Source organism: Sorex fumeus, unplaced genomic scaffold (genome assembly GCF_029834395.1).
Source record: "Sorex fumeus unplaced genomic scaffold, SorFum_2.1 ptg000009l, whole genome shotgun sequence".
Classification (NCBI taxonomy): domain Eukaryota; kingdom Metazoa; phylum Chordata; class Mammalia; order Eulipotyphla; family Soricidae; genus Sorex; species Sorex fumeus.
This window is the reverse complement of record NW_026606066.1, coordinates 13,996,409-14,004,840: the sequence shown is the minus strand read 5'-3', so window position 1 is coordinate 14,004,840 and position 8,432 is coordinate 13,996,409. Positions and strand designations below refer to the sequence as shown.

Here is an 8,432-nt window from a genome sequence, read left to right as displayed (position 1 = left end):
TACTGATTGGATTCCACGGGATGTCAAAAGACCGCGTGGCCGCCCACCTACCAGATGGTCAGACTTCTTCGTCAAGATCATGAACGATCGGTTTGAGGCCCTTCATGTTCCCGGAGCGAACAGATGCCATTGGGCTACACTAGCACGCGACAGGGACAAATGGAGACGTTACTGGCGCCCGCTCGAGCAAATCGACGACTAACGGGAAGTTAAGTGATTAAGTGATTACTTTTTCTCAAGGAGTGTTTATATCAATGGAATTTTAGCAGAAAACTTTTTAAAGAAACAACAAAATGATTTTCACTGACATTTCCCAATTTCTGTGAAATGTATTTACACATTTGTAGACAAGACTAGATAGTCTCTAAAGATGCGTATGTCCATGATAATGTACATAGAAGACACTAAAGATTTCATTAAAAACTCTTAGAAACAATATACAATACATAAAAGTAGTAGGCAACAATATCAAAACAGAAAAACTGGTCCCATTTCCACATGTTAATAATAAAATTGAGGTGAAAGAATTTAAAAGAATACCCCATTTAATATACTGCCAAAAAACACCTAATATCTAGCAATCAACTTAACAAAAGATGTAAAATACTTTTACTTTAAAAACCATAAGCACACAGAATCTTCTGACCCCGCGCCAGGCTGTTTTCACCTGGACACCTTGGAGTGGGGCAAGTTGAGTTTCCTTCCCCGCCCCAAGCAGAGCCCTGGCAGCAGAAAACCTCCAGAACCCAGCTGCAGCCATGCTCAAAGTCACTCTCCACAAGCTTGGAGGAGCCTCGCCCATAAAGGAAGCGGCAGAGGAACCCAGGTATGCAGGACCCGTAACTGAGAACTCCAAGCCTGCTCAGATAGGGACTGGGTCCCCTCCACCCAGCTCCCCAGTTTTCTTGTAGCGTGGCAGTCACACCCACAAACTGCCCCAGGTGCCACATAATCTCATCAACGCCCAAGATCCAAAGACTATAAAATAAAGTTCCCAGAAGAGAGCTATGCAGTATTTCTTGGAGTGTGCAGCCGAGACCTCTTATACTCTAGCTCACTGATGTACCCAAAGCAGCACACATTTGTTTGGTTTTAATATACTTGCTTGTATTCTCTTACATACGGGCTTAAACTGCTCCAGAATGAAATACAACAACCTTCACACACTTTCCTCTTATTGCGGTGGGAAGATGCTCACTAGTAGGGTGGGTGTTTGAATATTATCTGTAATAAACTATTGTGAACTATTTTATGAAAATAAAATGTATAAAAAACAAAAAAACTGTAAGCAAATAAATTCGCACAGAAATATTTTTAAAGTTTTGTTAATGACAGGTAAGGCATGATTATTACCATAATGAGATCCAAGTACAAAATAAAATATAAGGCAATATATTTTAGATTCCAGAATTGAAAACTTACTTATGTAAAATGAGAATAGGCATTTTATTATATTGCTTTAGATGGTTTTAATTTCCTTGTTTATATAGGTCAAAATCATATAGCAATTAAAAATTGGCCTTTTTTAAATTTTTTTAATTGGATATCTGTGAGATAGACAATTACAAAGCTGTTCATAATTGGGTTTCAGTCATACAATAATCCAGCACCCATCCTTCACCAGTGTACATTTCCCACCACCAATGTCCCCGTTTCCCCACCATCACCCCCAACCCTCTGGCCCCTACCCCCAGCCTCCCTCTATGGGAGGCACTTTCTTTCTTGCTCTCTGTCTCCTTTTCCTTTATGCATGATGGTTTGCAATATAGGTGCTAAGAGGTCATTGTATTTGTTCAGGGCATTTGCTATTTTTATCGGGACAGTAAGGTTGGAGTAGCTTTTCAATTGGGTGGCAGCTTTGAGGTGTGGATGTGACTGCCGAGGCTTCTGGGGTAGACAATCCCAGCCTGGAGATTTCAGTCATAAAACCCACATACCAAAATTTTTAGCGAATTATAAATTAGTGAGGTCCACCCTGAGATAGTGAAGTCAGGCCAGAGGGACGGCGGCAATTTTGGATTGTGGAAACAAGCAGCTGCCCAGGGCTCTGCTTGGGCGGGCACAGGCCAACCCACCCTCTCTGGTTTACCCCTCATCTGTTCAGCCAAGCTCGGGTCCAAGATTAACTGTGGCTTTTGATCTCTTTGGGGATTTATTTATGGGTCTCTGAAGCAAGGCCAGTAACAGAGCTTACATGAGGGCACTGGAGTCGATTCGTGTGGGTGACTGCCAGAGTGTCCATGAGTATTAGAAATTGGCCTTTACTGGTTTATTTTCTGAACATTCTATTTGCCATTTCTTTAAGTTTTGTTGGAGCAAGAAATTAAAGCAAATTTATTATGTGCCAAGGGGGCAGGCTGGGGTTAGGGGACATTGAATGAGGGAAGATTACACTGGTGGTGCTGGAACACTATTATAACACTGAAATAACTGTGTTATGAACAACTTTGTAAGTCACTTTACAAAGTGCTTTAATAAAAGTGAATTTTAAAAATAAATAAATAAAAACTGTAAATCACTATTGAACAAAGTAAAAGATAACTCCAGGGAATGGAAAAACATTCCTTGCTCAGAGTTGAGAGATAGTCCAGAGGGTACATGCTTGTATTGCAAGAGGCCAACCCAGTTTCAATCCCATCACCCTACATATGGTCCCCTAGGACTACCAGGAGTAATTCTTGAGTGCAGATCCAGGAGTAACTCCCAAACATTGCTGAATGTGACCCCAAAAACAAACAAACAGTGCTCGCTTCGGCAGCAAATATACTAAAATTGGAATGATACAGAGAAGATTAGCATGGCCCCTGCGCAAGGATAACACGCAAATCCGTGAAGCGTTCCATATTTTTAGTGCCACCCAATCCTCCTTTGCAAACCACAACACCCAAAAGGAGAGAGAGAACAAAAGGGAGTGCCCTGCCACAGAGGCAGGGTGGGATGGGGGGAAGGGGGGGGGGGGGTGGGAAGGATACTGGAATGGGCACTGGTGGTATAACTGAAACCCAAGCACAAAAATTTGTAAGTCTACAACTGTACCTCATGGTGTTTCACTAATTAAAAAAAATAAATAAAATAAAACAATTTTTTAAAAAATTTTAAAAATATAGGAATTATTTCCAATTTGGAGCTACCATGATCAAAAAAAAATTCCATGCTCATGGATTAAAAGAATTAACATTGTCAGCTCTTCCTCTCCATCCCCCAAGCTGAGCTGGTCTTCTCCCCCCTCCATCCAGGTCAGTTTATCCACCGCTTCTCGAACCCGGGACTTGGATTTCTCCCTGCAAATCCCCCAGGCGTCCTCTTGGACCTTGGGAGACAAAGCAACTCTGAGCCTCTGCCTCTTCCTCTCCATCCCCCAAGCTGAGCTGGTCTTTTGCCCCACCCAGTCTTTACTCCCCTCCACACACACCAGGTTCCTGTGGGAGTGTGGCCGCATTGGAAGTGGACCATGGCTTCTGTAGAAGTGGGCATGGCCTATTTTTCAGCGGGCCAACACTAACGCGCCGCAGGTAGTTTAGTCACACCAAGGAATCTAGTCCTCACACTTACACTCCAACTTGAAGAAACAACGTAAATCCCCACCACAAGGGGAGGTCGATGAAAAGAGTACAGAAGCCTCTGTAGGTGCTGCTCACCTAAGGGACATCTCTGACAAAGAATTCAGATATGAAGTCATGAAGATGTTCAATCAACTCAATGAAACAGTCAGACAAATATCCAGTAAATTGAAGGAGGATATAAAAGAATTAACATTGTCAGATACAGCCACCACCATGCTGAGACCACTCTCCGCACACATGAAGGTACTGGCAGAGGGACAAAGCCACGTGGGTTCCGGGGCCGAGGCCTCCAAGCCTACTCGGATTGGAGTCGAGCATCTTCCATCCAGATCCTCCAAATTCCAGCAGGCGGGGGTCACACCCACCACCTGTCCCCCTGGCGCCGTGTAATCCCATCAGCAGCCAAGACTCAGAGACTATAAAATCCAGATCCCGGACGAGAACACTGCAGTCTTTTGCCCCCGCGCCTGGGTGTCCCTCGCCGGGACCCCTTGGAGGGGAGCGGGTTGAGCTTTCCTCCCCTCCCCGACCGGGGCTCCGGCAGCCGAAGACCTCCAGGACCAGCCACCACCATGCTGACACCACTCTCCGCACACATGAAGGTACTGGCAGAGGGACAAAGCCACGCGGGTTCCAGGGCCGAGACCTCCAAGCCTACTCGGATTGGAGTCGAGCATCTTCCATCCAGATCCTCCAAATTCCAGCAGGCGGGGGTCACACCCACCACCTGGCCCCCTGGCGCCGTGTAATCCCATCAGCGGCCAAGACTCAAAGACTATAAAATCTAGATCCCGGAACCGCGCGGCCGCATTCGTGGCGCGCGACATCTTATCAGAACTTTTTTTTTTATTACATCTTATTATCTCATTCCTACTTTGGACAAACTTGCAGGCTATCGAATGTAGCCTGCCCACAGGGCAGAGTCTGGCAAACTCCCCGTGGCATACCAAATATGCCAAATACCAGTAACAATGATGGGTCTCATTCTCCTAAAGAGCCGTGAATATAAGCTAGGATGAAAGAGACGTTACTGGGGCCTGCTCGAGGCAATCGACGATTAACAGGATGATGAAAAAATGAAATGAAAAAAAGATACAGAGTCAATGAAATTCCCATGAAAATTCTGATTTCATCTTTAAGGGCTGAGAACACACAGTCAAGTATGGGAGAGAGAATGAAAGGGAAGGAAGAAGGGACAGAGGGAAGGCAGAAGGGAGGGAGGGAGGAAGGGGGCAGGGACAGAGGGAAGGAAGGGAGGGAGGAAATGGGGAGAAAGGGAAGGAAGAAAGGAAGGAAGGAAGGAAGGAAGGAAGGAAGGAAGGAAGGAAGGAAGGAAGGGAGAAAGGAAGGGAGGAAGAAGGAAGGGAGAAAGGAAGGGAGGAAGGAAGGAAAGAAGGAAGGAAAGAAGGAAGGAAGGAAGGAAGGAAGGAAGGAAGGAAGGAAGGAAGGAAGGAAGGAAGGATGGGAGGGAGGGAGGGAGGGAGGGAGGGAGGGAGGGAGAAAGGAAGGGAGGAAGGAAAGAAGGAAGGAAGGGAGGGAGGGAGGGAAGGAAGGAAGGAAGGAAGGAAGGAAGGAAGGAAGGAAGGAAGGAAGGAAGGAAGGAAGGGACCCAAACTCTTAATAGTTAAATTAGCTTCTTAAAATGATTTTGCCAAGGGCGTGGGACAGAGCCATGGGAACATACTGTGGAACAGTGATGGAAGAATGATGCTGACACTGATGAAGAATTTTCCAAAACTCCATTACCAGCAGTACTATAAATCACAGTGCCTAAATTAAAATTAGCGGAGGATGGAGATACTGATGTCCTGAAACCATGTTTGTCAGTTGTGGATGCACATAAAACAACATATATATGGATATTAACAACACATATATGAATTCACTCTAAAAAACTTTTAGATATAGATTACTGCCTATCTGCAAAGAAAGGGGAAAATATTCAAGACTAGATTATAGTGAGGTTAAGTATCACTGGTCATCACAACACCCAAAAGGAGAGAAAGAACACAAGGCGGGGCGGGGGGGGGGGGGGATGGGGAGGATGGTGGTGGGAGGGATATTATCCATGGTGGTGGAAAATGGGCACTGGTGGAGGGATGGGTATCTGATCATTAAATAATCGAAACCCAAGCACAAAAAATTGTAAATCTACAACTGTACCTCATGGTGTTTCACTAATAAAAAAAAAAGTATCACTGCTATAACAGAAATTCAGTTCCTGTCTGAAAATAATCTGCAAAAGATTGAATTTGGTTAAATTTTAAGTTCCCAAGAGTAATGTGTCATCAAATTAACTTTTCTATTTGTTTTTGGCTCAAAGCACCTTTTACTGATGTTTCTGCACTCCCTCAAAGCCATCTGCAGACCCCTAATCTTACCTCTTGAATCTATTGTAGTTTATCTGTGATCAAGGCTTTAGTGCCGCTCAGTGTTCAAACAGTAGAATTGCAGCAAATCAAACAACCAAATCTGTCCTAGAGATTTAAAAACATTTCCTCTGGATTTAAACTCTACCAGAGGGGCGGGGAGGAGGGGAACATTAAGAGGATGACGGATGGAACTGGCCGATCTGGAGGGAGAGGTGGTGTTGAAAGGTGGTGAATTCATCTGCATGAAACCGTATCAGTAACAATATTGAAACATCAGTGTCAAAAGGAGAAAACAATGGCCTGCCATAGGGGCAAGATGGGGGTGAGAAGAAAACGGGATTTTGATGAAAGCAAGGGGATACTAGTGAAAGGATTTGTGTTGGAATATTGAGCCCAAAACTCAATCATGAATAACTGTAAATCACAACACCTCACTCTAAAAATAATAATAGTAATAAAGCGTTTTGTGGTTAAAAAAAAAACATAGGCTATGGGCCCCAAAAAACAAAACAAAATTAACAGAAAAAGAAACAGTACAGGGGTTTAGCTGCTTGCCTTGCATATAGCTGACCAATGTTTGATTTCTGGCACTGTAGTTGGTCCCCTGAGCACCTCCAGAGCTAGGAGTAAACCCTGGGCGCTATTGAGTATAGCACCAAAATAAAACAAAACTAAGAACATATAGATTCTTAGATCAGACCACCCAGATTTTCTGTTTTAACCCTTCATTAACTATGCGACCTCTCCAAATCTTAATTTTTAATTTATAAAGTACAGATAATAAGAGTGCCTATCTCTCCAGATGGAATGATGGCCTGACAATTCTAGGTGTTTATTTCTATTTTGGGAGCTCTTCAAAGGAGGATTTTTACCCTTTGTTCACCATATGCGTTCCACCCATTGTTCCCAGTTGTCAGCTGCTTTTCATCCTTGTTTATAGTGAATTTTGGCAGACAGAAGATTCAAGTTTTTGTAGTAAAAACTATCACTCTCTTCTTCAGGATATTTGCCTTTGGTATCATGCTTAGAAAGGCAACAGATTTAGAGAAGGAGTAAAGATAGTACAACTTTTTTAGGAAAGCAAAATATATCTGGTATGTGAATTATGAACAAAATCAAAATCCAGTATTCCTCTTCTCATACCTCCACTAAGCACACACCATTTTAAAATAATTCCAGTCTGAAAAAAAGAAATGCACAAGCAATACAATGTCAGCTACCTCAGAATTTTCTATCATGTACTGTCAAGTTCCTGGTTTGTCTGAATCTTTGTCTTCAATAAAAGATTACATAAATACAAATATGCCAGAATAATTTTTTTACAATAGTACAATATTAGTGTTTGATATGCATGCTGCTGCTGCTGCTGCTGCTACATAGACCCACCATCAGAGTGCCAAGATCCCTCATTGGGGATTAGCTAATCTTTTGCTTTGTTTCTTTATAATACAACAAATGAGTGATATCATATGATGTTTGTTTCTTCCTGACCTACTTCACTTACTATACTTACTCCTGTTCCATCCATGTTACAGCAAACTGTAAGCTTTCATCTTTTCTCATGATTGAGTAGTATTCCATTGTGTATGTTTACCATAATATCTTTATCTTCTCAACTGCTATTGGCCATTTGAGTTGTTTCCAGATCTTGGCTATTGTAAATAACACTACAATGAACATAGGTGTGCATATGTCCATTTGAATTACTGTTGACATAATGATGGCCAAAAGAAATATAAAAAATAAGTTTCTCGCTTTGGTACATCTACACAATGGAGTACTATGTAGCTGTTAGAAAAGATGAAATCATGAAATTTACATACAAGTGGTACTACATAGAAAGTATCATGCTAAGCGAACTGAGTCAGAAAGAGAGGGACAGACATAGAAAGATTGCATTCATCTGGGGAATATAGAGTACAAAAATAGGAGACTAACACCCAAGATTAACCGAAATAAGTACCAGGAGGTTCACTCCATGGCTTGGAGGCTTGCCGCATATGCTAGGGGAAAAGACAGCTCAGATAGAGAAGGGAGCACCAAATAAAGGGTGTTGGGAGGATCCTCCCAGGATGGGAGATGCATGCTGAAAGTAGACTATAGACCAAACATGATTGCCACTCAATGCCTCTTTTGCAAACCACAGCACCCAAAAGGAGAGAGAGAACAAAAGGGAATGCCCTGCCACAGAGGCAGGGTGGGGTGGGGAAAATGGGGGGTGGGAGGGATACTGGGATCAGTGGTGGTGGAAAATGGGACTGGTGGAGGGATGGGTACTCGATCATTGTATAATTGAAACCCAAGCACAAAAATTTGTAAGTCTACAACTGTACCTCATGGTGTTTCACTAATAAAATTTAAGAAAATAATAATAATAAATAACTTTCTCAACACCAATTCTCAGATAAATGCAAATCAATATGGCATTAAGGTATCACTGCACACCAGCTAGAATGGTCTATATCAAGAAAGTCTGACAACGATAATTTTTGGCAAG

At 42.8% G+C, this 8,432-nt stretch overlaps 1 non-coding gene across 1 annotated transcript; it reads left to right on the top strand.

Moving 5' to 3' along the window:
* Positions 1-2,742: 2,742 nt before the first annotated feature.
* LOC130019873 (U6 spliceosomal RNA) lies at positions 2,743-2,849 on the top strand. Its single transcript, XR_008791928.1, has one exon. It is a non-coding gene; the product is annotated as a U6 spliceosomal RNA (small nuclear RNA).
* Positions 2,850-8,432: the final 5,583 nt, after the last annotated feature.